The 19,405-nt window shown below is 43.7% G+C and overlaps 1 protein-coding gene across 1 annotated transcript in view; it reads right to left on the reverse strand.

Annotated features, from left to right (window-relative positions):
- The window catches only part of LOC109920365 (cadherin-23-like), a 63,209-nt gene that overhangs the window by 13,942 nt on the left and 29,862 nt on the right, over positions 1-19,405 (reverse strand). The gene's annotated exons all lie outside the window — the stretch shown is intronic.

Genomic DNA, 19,405 nt, shown 5'->3' on the forward strand with positions numbered 1-19,405 from the left:
TGTGGCACTGCAGGAGGCCCAGGATGGACATGTCGTCTGAGGAATGGAAATCCTGATACAAGTCTCATGTTTAATGCAGCAGAGCTCCATCCTTCCTGCCTGATTTTCACTGGATCATGGAAGCTTTCAGAACAGAGTTGGGGGTGGCATTCAAACCACCATACCCTTCAGGGGAGGGTCCAACTTTGCGTCACACTCTATCCTTGTCCTCCTAACCCTGAGAAAAAGTCCTTTTCCAGGACATGTCCAATTAAATGTTCAATTGGAATCTGATCCATTCAGCTTGCACCTTCCCAGACTGTCAGACCTTTGGTGTGAATAAGTTTCTGCTTATTTCTCCTCTAATTCTCTTGTCAATTATTTTGAAACTTCTGGTAAAACCTTTGACCTTCGTGACCTACTTTCCAGAAGCAATTTTTTGTTTGCTAACTGATCCATCAACGCCTCTCATCCTTTTGATTTTCCACCCATGTGCTGTTGTCTCATCATGCCATAAGAGCATATTCTGTCATGAAGTTAGATTTGCAAAGGTCCTGAATGTTTATGGAGGGAAATACTCTGGTAGATTGCATCAGCTCATACTGTTACTGCTTTCTGTGGTCACGTGGATTTGACAAACCATCTGGAACATTCTCAGAGAGGAAATGGAAATGTTGATACACAGGAAATTTGTGCTGAATTTATTACTCAGAAGTGCAATGCGAAAGGTAACAGATTACAGTTGTGCACAAACCAATCTACCTTTCAACTTTGAGGTTTCCTGTTCTTAACTTGCAGTTTGCGAGGCAGGTAATATTATTTTGATTGTCACCAATCTAGTCCAGGACACATCAATCACTAGCAAAAGCAGAAACCATGTACTCAGTCACTGCTGGCTGCACTTGCTAAAATCATTCACAAGCTCATAAAAATAAAATAAGCACAAGAAAGGGGATTGAGGGCAATGCTAACAGATCTGATTTACTTAGATTCTTGTTTGTTGGGTCTTCTCTGTGCAAAAGAACGGTCCCTGATGCAGTCACTGCATTTACAATTAATGCACAGATACAAACTAGTCTTGAGATGTTTGAGACAGCTGTTGAAGAGACTGCGAACAAAAGTTTATAGATTTCCTTGGCCTTGTTAATAGAGAAACAAAGTACACAAGCAAGAGAGTTTACCCTTTATAAAACGCTAGTTAGGTTTCAACTGGAGTACTGTTTCCAGTTCTGGGCACCATACTTTAGGAAGGATGTCAAAGCCTTGAGAGATGTAGAGACATTCATTAAAAGGATACCATGGAAAAGTGACTTCAGTTGTTGGAATAGACCAGTTATTCCTTAGAGCTGACAGAAGTGTTCAAAATGAAGAATGGTTTCAATAGACTTCATAAGGAGAAACAATGACAGGAGGGTCAAAAGCAGAGGGCATGGATTTATGGTGATTGGTAAAAGAACACGGGTGGCATGACGAATCATTTCTCGAAGTAGTGAGTTGATCTGATGTGAAATGTGTTGCCAGAAAAATTGTTCGAAGCAGATCACACAGCACCTTTCCAAAAAGAACTGGATCAATTCTTACAGGCAAAGCACTGAAAACACTAGAGCACACGGTGGCTCAGTGATTAGCACTACTGCCTCGCAGTGCCAGGGACCCAGGCTTGATTCCACCCTTGGGTGACTGTCTGTGCAGAGTTTACACATTCTCCCTGCGTTTACGTGGGTTTCCTCCCACAGTCGAAAGATGTGCAGGTTGGGTGGATTGGCCATGCTAAATTACCCGTAGTGTTCAGGGATGTGCAGGCTAGGGGATTAGACATGGGAAATGCAGGGCTACAGGGATAGGGTTTGGTCTGGGCAGGATGCTCTTTGGAGGATCAGTGTGGACTTGAATGGCCTGCTACTACACTGTAGGGATTGTATGAGGAAAAGGGTTTTATTTTTATACAAATCAGTAGAACCATTAAATTATTGCCTTGCACTTTCCCCAGCCCTGTGAAACAAGCAAAGAACCTGAAAGGGAAGGGAAGGTCAAAGCTTCAAGTCCAGATAATGAAATGCAATGTATCTAGTGCTGAGGAATTCTGTATGAGGCTACAATTGGAAGAGTGCAGGAATATCAGAGGGTTGGAGGAGGTTACAGAGATACAGATAGGAAGGAGCTGAAACCAAGGCTAAGAATTTAAAAATATGGTAAAATTTGTCCGTGACTTTCATTTTGTGCATCTTTATCTTAATTCTGAAACACAGCAGAAGGTCTTTAACTGCGAATAGATTTGGGGAAGCTGGCAAGTTCATTGTTGAAGTGTTGCTGTGACTCTAACAAATCTCGAAGGCTGAACTCAACTTGAAAGTAGCCAATGTGACTATAAACCTTAAGGGGAGCTCTGATGAAAGCCTTGAATGGCTGAATGTCTGTTTTAATTTAATGATCTGAGTGCATACAGTTTCCAGTGCAGCCCAGATATGTAAATACAGTAAGCAAGAATTACACAGGGTAAGGACTCCTGCGCTGAAGTGGTAGTGTCCCTAGTCCTGGGACAAGAGACCTGGGTCCAAGTTCCAAATGCTCCAGAGATGTGTAATCAATTTCTGAACGGGTCAATTTAAAACAATATATTAGATAGATATTTATATTTTTACAGTTCTTGGGCAATGACATGCTCTGTATATCATTGCGTAGGTGAACACAGGTGTCCTTACAGCCCAGGACAGATCAGCACGATAAATGACAGCTCACAGATTCTTCAAAGGAACATTTTTGAGAAAATACCTCTTTTCAGTGTTTGCAACCTGAATCACATTTTATTGCATCATGCTGACCTTAGGGTAACTGTCTGCCTGAGCATTCACACAGGTCTGCACAGCAGAGGTACAGGAGAGCTGAATTCTTTGATTTCTGTAACACTGGCAACATTGAGACTGTGCAGCTTAGGGGTAGGCATCAATTATCTACAAATTCTGGGGACACTGGACTCTGGGAAGAACATGGAGTCCTGCAACAAGTTTACCAGGGGTGAGGGGGTTCAGTTATTGGAGAAACTGGGATTGTTCTCCTTGGAGCTGAGAAGCCGAAGAGGAAATTTAATGGATATGTTCTAAGTTAGGAGAGGTTTTGATTGGGCAAGAAATTACTTTCTCTGGAAAATGAGTTGGTAATCAGAGATCAATTATTTAAAATAATTGCTTTCTAGAGATGAAATGCAACATGGGGTAAGTGCCTGAAAGAGTGACTGAATCAGATTTCACAGGATCATTTGAATGGCAAGGGGACATGCAAGGCTTGCAGTGGGTGGGGAGAAAGCTGAAATGTGAGAGCAAATTATCTAATTTTTTTCAAAGGGTCATCCTTGGCATGTTGGAATGAATGACCTCTTTCTGTGCTGTGAGATTCTATTACTGTCAAATAAGGACTGTTGACCTGGTCTGGATTTTTAAGATTAACTCCCTCACATTCTATCAGAGGTGCATCGTAACTAGACAGTTTTGTGAGCAGTGCAGGAGGAAACACTTGAGGCTCTACTACAGCAGATCTAACAAAGGTGGCTGAAATAAAAACGGAAAGTGCTGGAAAAACTTGGCAGGTCTAGCAGCATCTGTGCATCTGGAATTAAAGGAGGTTGAGGGCTGACCAAAGGTGGCACGGTGGCTCAGTGGTTAGCACTGCTGCCTCTTAGTGCTAGGGACTCGGGTTTGATCCCAGCCTTGGGTGACTGTCTGTGCAGAGTTCACACATTCTCCCCGTGTCTGCGTGGGTTTCCTCTGGGTGCTCTGGTTTCCCCCTACAGTCCAAAAATGTGCAGGTTAGGTGGGTTGGCCATGCTAAATTGCCCTATACTGTCTAGAGATGTGCAGGCTAGGTGGATTAGCCATGAAAAATGCAGAATTATAGGAATAGGGTAGGGAATTGGGACTGGGTGGATGCTCTTCAGAGGGTTGGTGTGGACTTGATGGGCTGAATGGCCTGCTTCCATTATGTTGGGATTCTCTGACTCTAATAATATAAAATGATGAAAGGGTTTGATTAAATGGATACAGAAATAATGTTCCCTCTTGCGTAGAAGAATATAACTTGAAGCCATCGATATAAGATAGACACCAAGAAATTCAAAGGAAATGTTTTAACTCAGTAGGTGCTATGAACATGAACCTCACTACTGCAGAGAATGAGTGAAGCAAATCATACAGATATGTGTTAGGAGAACCTAGACAAGTGTTTGCTGGAAAATGAACTAAAATAGTTACATTGGTAGGTTGAAATGGGGCATAAACTTGTAAAAGGAACAAGAACGAGAGGGCACAGATTTAACGTAATGTGCAAACAAAGCAAGGGTAATGTAAGAGAAACCTTTTTCACACAGTGAGCAGCGGTGTTATGGAATGCAGTGTGTGGAAATGTGGTGGAGGTAGGTTCAGTTGAGACATTCATGAGGGCATTGGAGTTTTTTTTTATATAGTAATGGTGTGCAGGGAAATGGGGTAAAGACAGGACATTGGCACTAAATAATGGAGCCAGCCTAAATAATAGGGTTGGTGCAGGCACAGTGGGCTGAATGGCCTCTTTCTGCACTGTAATAACTGCAATAAACACCAGGATGGACGCGTTGGACCAAGAGACGTATTTCTGAGTTGTTTATCCTATGTAAGCCATTCATCCCCTCATGGTGCTCCTACATTCAATCTGACCCTGGGTGTACTGTGACTGCCCTCTGAAATGGCCTAGCAAGCCACTCAGTTCAAGAGCAATTATAGAGGGGCAATGAATGCTTGCATCCCATGAAAGAAAATAGCTCCCTACACCCATGATCCTGTCTTTGCTCTGTATGCCTTGTAACCCTGGCCTTCTAAAAATAGATTGAAACTGATGAACCTAATGTGACTGCTTTAGACTCTCAGAGATAATCCTGGATTAACCAATCCCCTTGTAAATGGTTCAATGACCAATGAACATTAGGTGTTCGGTGGTTCAGCTGCTTTGTGATACAGAATGATCCCGACAGTATGGGTTCAATTCCTGTATCAGCCAAGGGCACTGTGAAGATCTCAAACTCACCTAAGGCATGTTGACCCTGAGATGAAACACAACCCCATCTGTCTGTCTCTAATGAGGAAGCAGCCTATGGTTGGCTGGGACAATGGCCACTTTCATTTGTCAACGAATGGCATCATTCAATGTTTCAGATAGTTTTCAGAACTTCTGATATGTGTTCATTAATCTTCTGCACTCCAGCAAAATATCAACTGTAGAATACTCCTGCCTGGTTGCTTGTGGTATAATGGTAGTGCTCCTACCTCTGGACCAGGAGGCCTAAATTCAAGTCCCACCTGCCCTAGTGATGTGTGATAACATCTCAGAACAATATAAGAATGCTCCTGCAAAGCCTCTTGGTTTTGTTATAGTAAAGATAATATAAACATGTCCATGCAGGTTTTTCTGAGATGCAGTGGTAGCTAGTTTATGTATAACAAGAACAAAATATAGATTCACTTTTAAAAACTGGATGAGATGATGAGTGCTCAATCAAATTTCAGCACAGAAACATGTCCAACCAATGTTTCAGCTTCTGAGCAGTTGTCTTCATGAACTGCTTGAGCTTTTTACTTCATAGCAACTTCCTGTTTCGAGTAATTGCTGTTGTATTAACCACTTGGTACAGAGTGATTAACCACATGGTTATTTATGGCCTTTAAAAGGTGCAACAGACACCAGGGGGACAAATAAGGTAGTTTTAATCAAATGACCACAGTGCAGAGTGTCTACAGTCAAAGCACTGAGCCGTCAATTCGCTTTTTGATCATCAGATATGGATGAATAAGACCCGTGGGTCTCACTATTTCCAGGAGAATAGCTGAACAATCCTTCACGATCAGCCCTGATCTACTTGAGCTGATATGAAGGGTTGAATATTCTCCTACTCTTCCAACATTCCCTTTCCATTGCTCCTTCTCAAGTGAGTCCAGTCTCCAAGCCATGACCATTCTCTCAGCTGCTTACCGCACTCTGTAAAACTGTTTTTACTTCTATTCATTTTTTTGTGGGATGTGGGCGTCGCTGGCTGGCCAGCATTTCTTGCCCATCCCTAGTTGCCCTTAAGAAGGTGGTGGTGAGCTGCCTTCTTGAACCGCTGTAGTCCTCCTGCTGTAGGTTGACCCACAATGCTATTAGGGAGGGAATTCCAGGATTTTGACCCAGTGACAGTGAAGGAATGGCAATATATTTCCAAGTCAGGATGGTGGGTGGCTTCGAAGGGAACTTGGAGGTGGTGGTGGTGTTCCCATAAATCTGCTGCCTTTGTCCTTCTAGATGGAAGTGGTCATGGGTTTGGAAGGTGCTGTCTGAGGATCTTCCATGAATTTCTGCAGTGCATTTTGTAGATAGTACACACTGCTGCTACTGAGCGTCGGTGGTGGATGGAGTGGATGCTTGTGGATGTAGTGACAATCAAGTGGCTGCTTTGTCCTGGATGGTGTCGAGCTTCTTAAGTGTTGTTGGGGCTGCACCCATCCAAGCAAGTGGGGAGTATTCCAACACACTCCTGACTTGTGCCTTGTAGATGGTGGACAGGCTTTGAGGAGTCAGGAGGTGAGTTACTTGCTGCAGTATTCCCAGCTTCTGGTCTGCACTTGTAGCTACTGTGTTAATGTGGTGAGTCCAGTTGAGTTTCTGGTCAATGGTAACCCTTGCTTTTTATGTATAGGACATAGCTGAGCAATTTTCCACATTGTCGGGTAGACGCCAGTGTTGTAACTGTACTGGAACAGCTTGGCTAAGGGTGCGGCAAGTTCTGGAGTCTTCAGTACTATTGCCGGAATGTTGTCAGGACCCGTAGCCTTTGCAGTATCCAGTGTCTCCAACCATTTCTTTATATCACGTGGAGTGAATCGAATTGGCTGAAGACTGGTATCTGTGATGCTGGGGATCACTGGAGGAGGCCGAGATGGATCATCCACTCAGCACCTCTGGCTGAAGATTGCTGCGAATGCTTCGGCCTTATCTTTTGCACTGATGTGCTGGGCTCTTCCATCATTGAGGATGGGGATATTTGTGGAGCCTCCTCCTCCAGTGAGTTATTTAATTGTCCACCACCATTCACGACTGGATGTGGCAGGACTGCAGAGCTTAGATCTGATCTGTTGGTTGTGGGATCGCTTAGCTCTATCTATTGCTTGCTGCTTTCGCTGTTTGGTGTGCAAGTAGTCCTGTTTGGTGGCTTCACCAGGTTGAAACCTCATCTTCAGGTATGCCTGGTGCTGCTCCTGGCATGCCCTCCTGCACTCTTCTTTCGAACTGCCATGGAGAGAGGAAGAGGTTGCAGAGAGCAACACGCTCCTCGGGACCCCTTGGAGACATTGCGAAGCCTTTGTAGAGGGCTGCCAGTGTTGATTAAGGAAATGGTGCTGTTTGTGGTCCCATGCTTCTGCCCACAATTGTACAGCGCAGACAGTACTGTTGTGGGAGTTAGCAGCCTCCAACCTGGGGTAATTTCCTCCAGGTTCAATTCCGAAGCCACTTTTTATCCCCTCGAACCTTTGCAGTCCCCAGAGGCGAGATCAGAAAGGTCCTTTTCTTGATGTGCATTTGCCTTTTTGGTGCGAACTGTGTGACCCTAAAATCGCTGCTTTCTGTCTGTCAGATCCTTTGCAGAAGAGGCACTAATCTGGTTATTTTGGCTGTGTATTGGCGTTATGTCTGGACAGTGGCTTCACACTCACGTCAAGTTTCTCATTGTTGTGACTTATTTAACAAGAGACAACAGACCTGAATTGCTACAAGATATGACTGCTCACATTGTAAATGTTTTCCTTCAAGGAAAGGAAAGCTGTTGTTTGCACTCAAGGAACTTCTCCTCAATCTAACTGCTGACACTTGCATGGCTATGTTTCTATTATCTTTGATAATAGACAAAACAAAGGTGCTTCACAGGAGCATTCTACATTTGCTACTGAGCTGGACAAAGGACAAAGAGATAGGATCTTTTAGCATGTTAAAGGGGGAGATAGAGGTGAAAAGATTTAGGGAAAGCATTCTAAAGCTGAGTGTTTCTGAAGGTCTGATCGCCAGTGGCAGGTTGAAGGAAACTGGGACTGCACAACATGGCAGAATCTGAGGACAGAAGTGATCTCGAAGAGCTGAAGGGCTGGAGGAGGCTTCTGATTTAGGTGAGATCACAGAGGGATTCAATAACAAGTGTGACAGATGATTCACAGAGGGTTAATGCTCGTTCAAGAACTGGACATTACATCAGTTGGACCTGTGTGTTGATGGTTCAATGCACCAGGATCCACCAGCCTAGTGATGACAATCCAGGAATATAATCCTGGTGACTCCCCTGTGAGAATGGCTGATAAACTGATGAATGCAATCCCCACACTGGAACCATTTGCTTTTGGTAGAAAACCTTTTAAAAGGGGGTGGAAAGATTAGCTGGAGAAAAAACATTGAATGGACGGACCAAATGAGCTGCTTTGTCTCCCTTGTTCATGTGGATTTCAAATTGTTCATTGCACTGTAATCCAACCCCTACCACTACCTGAAGTATATGCTTAGCTGTGTCTAACTGGGGAAATGGAGAAAATGACTGACCATCACCACACAGGTCAATTATAAAGGTGCTGGCTAAAGTATTTTTAAGGTGGGAGGAGAAAGGCATGAGGGGCATTTTTTTTTTACAGTGTGTGGAATGAACTCCCACCAGAGGAAGTGGTAGATGCAAGTTCAGTTACAATGTTTAAAAGACATTTAGATGAGTACAAAGTACATGAATAAGAAATGTTTGGAGGGATACGGGCCAAGCACAGACAGGTGGGACTTGGGATTAAGGTTAGCATGGACCAGTTGGACCAAAGGTCCTGTTTCTGTGCTGTATAACTCTATTACTGTATAATTTAAGAGCACTTACTGTGGCAGTTCGGTTCCCTTCAATTGTCGAATCTACACTCATCTTGTTTCCAACATATCATAGCAAAAAGCATCTTTCACACCCACTAACAGCCAGGGTTAAGGAAAAAATGATGCACGTTGGGAGGGAGGGAGACAATAGGTGTATGTGGGAGGCAGGTGAATGGGAAGTGAACAGAAAAGCAAATGAAATTTATACAAGACAGAGAGCTGTGATGCACAGAGATAGCGAGAGATAGGGAAGGAATGTAAGAAGGAGGAGACTGAGCTTCACTAAACTTGCTCCGTCTTTGAGTCTACTTTCAGTAGAGGCTGATAAATTTTTGATTGTCAATGGTGTGCACGGTTATGGGGTAAAAGTTATCGAAGGATTTGATCATGATCACGGTGGAGCAAGCTAGGTGGGCTGAATGACTTACTCTTGTTCCTACATCCTAAACTGTGAAAGTCACTCTGAAGAATGAAAGACAAACAAAAAATAAATCAGACAGAAAGATGGAAAGAATTAAAATGACAAACAATAAAAACAGTTCCAAGGAGAAAAAGACAATATGCTTGAAAATACTGGGACACTGTGTCATTAGAAATGTGTTCATGGCACTTGCTAATATTAATCCTAATATAAACACCTAGGCATTTGTGAAGGAAGAGAGATTTTCCACAGTTTGGATTATGCATCAATTACTTGATGACTTGTGTGGATCTGCTACGAGCCTCACTGAAGCCAATAAAAACCGTCATCCACGTGGTGATACTCATCAGTGAGTACTGGGATCTTGAAATTGCTGGACTTGAGTATGAACGTGCGAGTCAGGAAGAGGAATAGGTCTCTCAGCTCCTTAATCATTCTTCACAAGATCATGGCTCGTTTGATTATTCTAAAACTCCCCTCAACTCCTTGATAACCTCCTTGCTCGTCAAAAGTCTGTCCACTTCTGCCTTAAACCACATTTGAGAACTTTGCTTCTGCTGCCTTTTGAGGAAGAGTGTTTTAAAGATATGTGACCCTCCTAACAGAAAAGAAATCTTCTTAATTCTGCCTTAAAGAGGCAAGCTCTTATTTGTAAAACAGTGAACCCAAGTTTTAGATTTTCCCACAAGAGGAAATATTCTTTCCACATCAACTCTGTCAAGACCCTTCAAGGTCTTATGTTTCAATCAAGTCTGTTTTTACTCTTCTGAACTCCAGCAGATACAAGTCTAGCTTTACCTCATAAGACAATCCAGCCATTTCAGGTATTAATCTGCTAAACCTTCCCTATACTGCTTCCAGTGCATTTATGTCTTTCTGATGGACATAAACTGATGGAATATTTACCATGTTATTGTGACTCCCTCTTCCACTACAGTGATTTAGAGATGGTAACTAATATTGTTCATGGTTCTGACAGGGATTCAACATTGGAGGACTGCAAAGGCACCAGTGAAATGGAGAGATTTTCTTTATTCTTTTCATCTGTCTTGGCAATATCATTCGGCTGTCTTGCTATCCACATTTCAAACTGCTTTGAAGCTCAGAAGGGTGTGAGCTCCTTCAAATAGACCTTCGAAAAATACCAACATGGCATGCAGAAGGTGGAGACTTAATGCTTGTTTGACAAGTACAGCATGCCTGAGAGAAATGGACAACTTTGGCTTAATGGATCCTCAACTTCTCCATCACTGGTGATCTTCCTCCAGTCTGGGGCTAGATGAAAAAGTGACGAGTCAACGAATCCAACAGCTATGTCCCGCTGCTGAGATAGTAAGGGATGAACTAGATGAATCTTGGTCCTTTCTTCATCCAGCAAGGACCAAACTCCCAGGCACCTAATGGGACAGAAAACAGGTATTCTCTTGCCCCTGGTCACAACAGTCAGGCTACTGGGTCTACACTGTTTATCAAGAATGTCTTACACTCATTAACTTCCCAAGGACTAATACAGAGACTCCTAAAAAGCAGCTGGGTTATTAGTATTTGCTGTCTGCCTAATATTAAAACATTCTCACAGTTCCTTTCTGCCTCCTTTTTGTTGTATTATTGCATAGCTCTCAGCAAGGTGACCTCTAACTCAGCTAGATGTCATCATGAGCTGTATGTAAAAAGTCTTCATCTTACTTTCTGTGCAGTCATTCTCTTATTAAACAGCCAACCAATCTGGAAGTCAGTCTGTCAGCGAGTCAACTATGTATATAATGTAATTGTAATCTAAGCGTATAAGCCAGAGCGGATATAAAAGTTTTGGATGTTATGTTAGTGCACACAGTTAATTGTTGCTAAGCTTCCAGATATCTGACTCAACACAAAACCAATTCTTTGTGATATATGTTACACAGGCTAACATGTAGAAAACCGGAAGCATATCACTTTTGTTTGCTTCTGATCCTTTTTCCTGTACTTACACTCTGCTTTACTCTAATTCATCCTGCTTCCTTTGCAATTGAGTTTTTCTCAATCTAGTCCTTTTCTTGGGCAGGGGTTATGCCAGTGGGCACAATGGCTCACAAGATCCCAGATACAATGGTAGCAAAATTGCACCCTCACTGGATCAAATGTAAGCAATACTCTGCTGAGGAGAATACTGCAATGTCAAAGGTAAGCAAAAAGAAAACCCAATTCACATACTTCAGTGAGAAACCCGCTACCACAGGAAATTTCTGGCCTTCTTATTTTCGTCGATGAACAATGTGTTTCACATTGTGATAAAGCTTCAAAAAAATAAATGGGGATGATCTGTCATCTTGGCAAAGAGCCACCAGCAATGAATTTTAAAAATTTGTTCATGGGATGTGGTTGTCACTGGCTAGGCCAGCATTTATTACCCATCCCTAATTGGCCAGTGGGCAGTTAAGAGTCACCTATTACTGCCTGGAATCACGTCGAAAATATCAGGTAAGGGGCGGCAGATTTGCTTCCATAAAGGACATTAATGAACCAGATGGGTTTTTTAATCAGCAACAGTTTCATTGTCATCATTCATAATTCCAGGCTTTATTTATATTGAATTCAACTTCCACTATTTGCTGTGGTGGGATTTGAACCTGGGGCTCTGGATTAATACTTCTGAGGAAGGGTCACCAGACCTGAAACGTTAACTCTGACTTCTTCTCCACAGATGCTGCCAGGCCTGCTGAGATTTTCCAGCAACTTCTGATTTTGTTCCTGATTTACAGCATCCACAGTTCTTTCGGTTCTCTGCATTGATAAATCCGGTGATAATACCACTTGCACGAGTGAACCTGATTAGCTTCCACAACAATCAGTACGTGGTTGCCATTTTCATTCAATTTGAATTTCGCCATCTGTCACGGTGGGATGTGAACTCATGGACCCAAAACGTTTAGTGTGGAGTTCTGGATGACCAGCCCAGTGACAATACCCTAATGGCTTCTTTCTGGGTTGTCAATGACTCCAAGATTCCATAATCATCTAGCAACCCCCTAAACAGAACCCCTGTGAATAACTGGCATTTAAAGAGAGCTGTGGGTCAGCAGATGTTTCATAAGGCAATGACATTGAGCAAGATGAAAAGCACTGAGAACAAAATGCGGAAGCATCTATCTTTTGCCTTCTCTAATATTGCACCTGCTATTACACAGCTAATTGTGTCAAATGTACAAATATAGCATTGTGAGTAGTCAGAAAAGATAAAAATTCTAAATATGTAGCACTTCCAAGACATGCTAATGCTAATGCAAATGTATACTGAGTCATATCCAGATATAAGTAAATCCCACACAAACTGATTGAAAAGTAAAACACTGCACACTGAAATAAAAAAAGAAATTGCTGGAGTGACTCAGTAGCTCTGGCAACATCATCTGTGGAGAGAGAGACAGAGAGAGAGGGAGAGAGAGAGACGCAGACACAGAGAGAGACTGAGACAGACTGAGAGAGAGAGAGACTGAGAGAGAGAGAGACTGAGAGAGAGACAGAGACAGAGAGAGGGAGGGCTAAAGGCCCAGTTATTCTGAAGAGTGGCAGTGACTGTCGGAATGCCACTCTGGTCTTAATTATTCCCTGTGGATGGAGCTCCGCGTTTCTAGCTGGGAATTCCGATTCCGGCTCCTGTAGAAATTTGGAGTTTAACTGAAATCAAATAGTTCTCTTAGTGTGCTATAGTCAGAGCAGATAAGGTCCAATGGTGGCACTGGTGGTGGTGGAGGGTCATGGAGGGGGTGGACAAAGGTGGAGGAGGATGGAGGAGTTGGAGGGGAGTGCAGGAATGTGGAGGGGGGGGCAGGAGGCTGAATGAGGGTGGGAAGGATGGAGTGGGAAGGAGAGGGGAGGGGGAGGATGCAGGAAGGTGGAGGCAGTGGAAAGGGTGGAGGGCGTGGAGGGGATAGAAGTAGGTGGAGAGGGTTGAGGGGTGTGGACACTGGTGGAGGGTGACGGAGGGTGGTGGAGAGTGGTGGGAGGTAATGGAGGGAACAAGTGGGGTTGAAGAGGTAGAGGTGGGAGGAAGGGAGTGAGGGTGTGAAGACTGGTGGAGGGTGATGGAGGGGGTGAAGAGGGGCGGAGGGTGTGCAAGAGGAGGGTGACAGTTCCTGTTGTGCGAATGTGTGATGGAGTGGGGTCAGCTTCACACTGGGGCAGGACTTTATAAAATGGGAAATTAAAGCACAGAACCATCACTACCACCTCATTTCAATAACGAGTGGTGACCCACTCTGGTCTGAGTTTGGGTTTGCAATGTTCAGTGGACTGGACTGCCTGCCTCACCCCTCCAGTCAAAGAGCTTCCCACCTCTGCCTCCGAAAATCCTTGTGAGTGAAACTCACTGCTTGTGGACAAAGGGACTTGCTTTGACAAAATGTTTTATTGTTCACTTCAAAGTAACTCGAGGTGCTTTGTGTACAAAGACAAGTTACTGATGAGGGAGATTATGGCCTAGTGGCATTATCGCTTGGCTGTTAATCCAGTAAAATGAGGTAAGGTTCTGGAGACCTGGGTTCAAATCCCATAATGCAGATAGTGGAATGTGAATTCAATCTGGAATTAAGAGTACAACGACAACCATGAATCCATTACTGATTGTCAGAAAGGAGTGAAAAATCATCCTGGGAGGAAATCTGTCATTCTCACCTGGTCTGGCCTACATGTGACTCCAGACCCATCTGGACAATTAGGAATAGGCAACAACTGCTGACCACCACCTATGTCCCATTAATTAATTTTAAAAAGTCTGGATTTGCTGCTCCTGTAATGCAGTTCCCAAACATGAGACAGCACAAATAGATACAAAAACAGAAGTTGCTGGAAAAGCTCAGCAGGTCTGGCAGCATCTGTGAAGGAGAAAACAGAGTGAACGTTTCGGTTCTGGTGACCCTTCCTCAGAACACAGAACATTCTGTTTTTTGTTCCATGTTCTGTTTCTACTCTGTTCAATTTATATCTGAATGTTCTGTGTTCTGAGGAAGAGTCACCGGACCCGAAATGTTAACTTTTTTTTCCTTCACAGATACTGCCAGACCTGCTGGGCTTTTCCAGCAACTTCTGTTTTTGTTCCTGATTTACAGCATCCGCAGTTCTTTTGGTTTTTATTTAGCACAAGTAGATAACCTGGCTGTGGATATTAGTACGAATACAGCAGAGGAACAGACCCATCGAGCCTGCACCAACACATGATGCCTTTCTAAACTAAGAACATTTTGCCTCTACGCGGTCTTTATCCCTCTGTTCCCTGCCTATTCATGTCTCTGTCAAGATGCCTCTTAAACATTGTATCTGCTTCAACCACCTCCTCTGGCAGCGCATTCCAGGCACTGACCACCCTCTGTGTAAAAAATCTTGCCTCTCACATCTTTTAAACTTTTCCCCTTTTACCTTAAACCTATGTCCCCCCGTAATTGAATTTAAAAAAACAAAAAAACCGTGGATGCTGTAAATCAGAGACATAAAATGGAAGTTGCTGGAAAAGCTCAGCAGGTCTGGCAGCGTCTGTGGAGAGAAAGCAGAGTTAACGTTTCGAGTCACTCGACCCGAAGAAGGGGTCCTGACCCCTGAAAAAGGGTCCCAACCTGGAACACCAACTTTTCTGATGCTGCTGGCCTGCTGTGTTCCTCCAACTCCTCTTATCTCCTGAACAATGAAGACAAACTTCCCATAAACTACCTTGACCACCTTATCCACTTGCATTGCCACTTTCAGTATAGTTTGGAGCATGTGGAAAGCATGTTGAAATTGGTCTGTGTGGAAATATCTCCTTTTGACTACTTATAACAGGAGAAGCTGTAGACCATAAAGAACATTGTTCCTCTGTTGTGATGCCCCTATCAATGACTGGGAGAAAACACGTCTGCTCCATGGGTACCTTTACCCTCCGTGCCACTCAATTGTTCCTCTTTATGCCCCAATGCTGACAGACATGACCTTCTACTGGTGCCGTTTGTTGATGCAACATCCAATTACCGTGAACCAGAATAGGGGCTATTGACCATCCAGGATTGTCCAGGTGTCTTCAGGAATTTAAGATTAACTTCCATATTGTTGCTATGCATCAATGCAAAAGAAAGCAGCCCATTCAGCCCATCGGGTCCACACCGACCCTCCAAGAGCATTCTACCTAGAACCACGCACACCGCACCCCCCCCCCCCACCCCCCCCCCCCCCCCCCCCCCCCCCCCCCCCCACCATCCCTGTATCCTTGCATTTCCAATAGCCTGCACATCCCTGCACACTATGGGTAATTTAGCGTGGCCAATCCACCCTAACCCGCACATCTTTGGACTGTCGGGGGAAACCAGAGCACCTGGAGGAAACCCACACAGACACGGGGAGGATGTGCAAACTCCACACAGAGAGTCACCTGGAGGGTGGAATCAAAGCCAGGTCCCTGGTGCTGTGAGGCAGCTGTGCTAACCACCGAGTTGCCCTGAACATTTAAAAAAAAAAGTGAACTTGTAAAGCAACCTTTAAGCATTTTACTTCATAGATGGTTTAATAATCATAAGGAAATAGGAGATGGGGGAGGGCAGGGGCAAGGCTCTTTGACTAAGTGAAGGATGTAGTCAGCCAAAGATCCCAACCCCAAACCTGAACCAAAAGTGGTCACTGTTGGCTAATGAGATGAGGTGATAGAGGGGACTGTGCACTTTAATTTCCTTTCATTTCATTTTAAAATGATGCAGAGAATTGATTAAATCATGGACCAGGGGAATTCTCCCAACAGCTAAACAGTCACCAATACCTCAGTTCTCAAGGTTCCTGTGAAAGGATCAATGAAAACGTTCCTTCATTTTCTGCATATGTTAGCGAGAATAGAAACTGTGTTCTTTAATTACTGGTTATAATCACTCATGCACAAGGTGTTCATGCATAAGGCATTTCCCAGTGCTAAATGACCTGTGATGTTCATTAAAACCAAGGTGAGTTCCTTTTTACCAGAATGCAACTTTTGTGTTGTTTGGTACTTGCAAGAACTGTTTTTAATCTCTGTTTTCTACTTGCCCACTGCCACCTGCTGTTGCAGTTCCATTCGCCTGTTCATTTAGTTCAATTGAAACTCTTGTCACCTGATTCCAATTCTCGCTGTTAGTATACAATTTTCATGTCCTGAATCTATCCGTTAGAGCGTGTCTGACTTTAGGACGAGGAGCAGGAGCCGTGTTCGAAGGAGGGAAGAGATAGTTCGGATTTTTGTGTGTCCTGGCACGGAAGGAGCTGGCGAACGGGCGCTTTTCAAGAAGCTGCTCCACTTGGAGCAGTCATGCAAGCCTCCCATTGCCAGCTGCTAGTGCTGATGTTCAAGCTTACCCTGCTCAAGCATACAGTCTCAAAACATATAGAGTCAAAGTGTTGTACAGCATGGAAACAGACCCTTTTGTCCAACTCGTCCGTGCCGACCAGATATCCTCAATTAACCTAGTCCCATTTAACAGCATTTAGCCCATTATCCCTCCAAACTCTTCCCATTCATACGCTCATCCAGATGCCTTTTAAATGTTGTAAATGTACCAGCCTCCACCACTTCCTCTGGCAGCTCATTCCATACACACCACCCTCTGAGTGAAAAAAGTTGCTCCTCAGATGCCTTTTATATCTTTCCCCTCTCACTTTAATCCTATGCTCTCTAGTTTTGGACTCCTCCACCCTGTGGAAAACACCTTGACTATTCACCCAATCCATGCCCCTCATGATTTTATAAGCAGGACTGAAGGAGATGGGGTTTGCTCTCCATAGGAGCACAGGAAGTGAAGAGGTGACATCAGAAAAGTGTTCAAAATCATGAAGGGCTTTGAGGAAAAATTAAAAGAGTCTTTAATGAGAGGACACAGATTTAAGGGGTTGGCAAAAAGATTAGAAGCACACAAAGAAATTTGTGCTTCTAGAAGTGCACAAAGAAACCTGCATCAGGCTTCTACTTATTGACTACAGCTCCGCTTCGACACTATAATCCCGACCAAACTAATCTCCAAACTCTGAGACCGAAGTCTCTGCTCCGCCCTCTGCAACTGGATCCTCAGCTTCCTGACCCACAGACTGCAATCAGTGAAGACAGCTCCTCCTCCATGATAATCCTTAACACTGGTGCCCCACAAGGCTGCATATTCAGCTCTTTACTGTATTCCCTGCAAACTCATGATTATGTGGCCAAATTTTGTTTGAGCTCCATCTACAAGTTTACCGATGACTGCATTGTTGTGGGCCAGATCTCAATCAATGACGAGACAGAATATAGGAAAGAGATAGAGTGCTTGGTGGTGCAGTGTAAAGATAACAGTCTCTTCCTCAAAGTCAACAAAACTAAAGAGTTGATCATTGATTTCAGGAAGCATGGAAGAGGACACACCCCTATCTGCATCAACAGAGTTGAAGTGGAGATGATTGAGAGCATCAAGTTCCTAGGAGTGACGTTCACCCACATGATGCAACAGTCAAGAAGGTACAACAACGTCTCTTCTTTCTCAGGAGGCTAAAGAAATCCGGAGTGTCCATGAGGACCCTCACCAACTTTTATAGATGCACCTCAGGAAGTATTTTGTCTGGGTGCATCACAGCATGGTATGGTAACTGCTCAGCCCACGACCACAAGGAACTACAGAAAGTTGTGAACACAGCCCAGACCATCATGTCAGCCAACCTTCCATCCATGGACTCCATCTACATTACTTGATGCTTTGGAAAGGCAGCCAACATAATCAAAGTTCCTTCCCACCCCAGTTATAATCTCTTCCAACCTCTTCTATCAGGCAGAAGATACAGAAGCTTAAACACATGTACCAACAGGTTCAAGAACAGCTTCTTCCCCGCTATTAGACTTCTGAATGGACCTCTCAAATTTCAAATCTCATGTGGGTCTTGCTTTTTCAGCACTTTCTTTGCAGCCATAACTTTGTGTATTCCTTGCCCTGTTCAATCACCCTACAATCTTTGTACGGTATGATCTGCCTGAACTGCATGCAAAACAAACTTTTCACTGTACTTAGGTACAAGTGACAATAATAAATCAAATCACAGCAAATTATTTGAGATAACAAGGTGTAGAGCTAGATGAACACAGCAGGCCAAGCAGCATCACAGGAGCAGGAAAGCTGACGTTTTGGGTCTGGACCCTTCTTCAGAAAAACCCTACTTTTGACTCCATTGCAAAGCCATCTCCAGCATTGGCAGTTCCTGCTATCTCTGAATCGATTTTAACCCCACTGCGAAGCACCCTCCGACGCTGCTTGGCCTGCTGTGTTCATCCAGCTCTACACCTTGTTATCTCAGATTCTCCAGCATCGGCAGTTCCTACTATCTCTGAATCAATTTTAACTCCACAGCAAATTATTTTTTCTTTTACACATTAACAAAGTTTTGCACTCTGCGACGGTTGTCTTGAAAGGTTCAGGACATTTTCATGGTATGATTCTTCCCCTGACAGGGTGTTTTACCCAATGTGGCAGTGATTATCTTTTGTAACATAAGAGACTGGGCGTGGCTATCGTGACATTGAAGAATGTTGCTCCAAAGAAGAGTCACGAGACTTGAAACGTTAGTTCTGTTTCTCTCTTCACAGACCTGCTGAGACCTGCTGCCAGACCTGCTGAGTTTCTCCAGCACTTCCTGTTTTGATTTCCAATCTCCAGTATTGCGCATTTGCAGTATTGTGATTTTATTTGAGAAGTTTATTACCGCTTACTGATACATACAAACGTTACATTCACAGTTGCATAAGTGTCTGGACTAACATAAAGCCATTAGGTTACACAGTGGAGTATGCTTCCAGTAGGGTGTCATGCTTCAAGTGATCCTGAGATAAGATGGAACGTGAGCTCCTTATACCTTCAGGTCTCAAGCTACGATGCAGTGATGGTATCACAAACATGTGTCTTAAAGGCAAACTGACTGTGAGACATAACTCAACAATTCAATTACAGCATTCAAAAAGAAATTGGATAAATATCTAAAAGCAAAATGTGTTCTGTAAGCATATGAAGCAAGAGCCCAGGAACAGCTGAACCCACTTTGAGATATATCACTGCGCTGTTTTTACCAACAATGTCATTGAAAGGCTGATCCAGTCGTTCTGATTGGATAGCCTGTGAGCAAACAGCCAGCACAAGC

This window comes from Rhincodon typus, chromosome 34 (genome assembly GCF_021869965.1).
Source record: "Rhincodon typus isolate 14 chromosome 34, sRhiTyp1.1, whole genome shotgun sequence".
Taxonomy (NCBI): Eukaryota; Metazoa; Chordata; class Chondrichthyes; order Orectolobiformes; family Rhincodontidae; genus Rhincodon; species Rhincodon typus.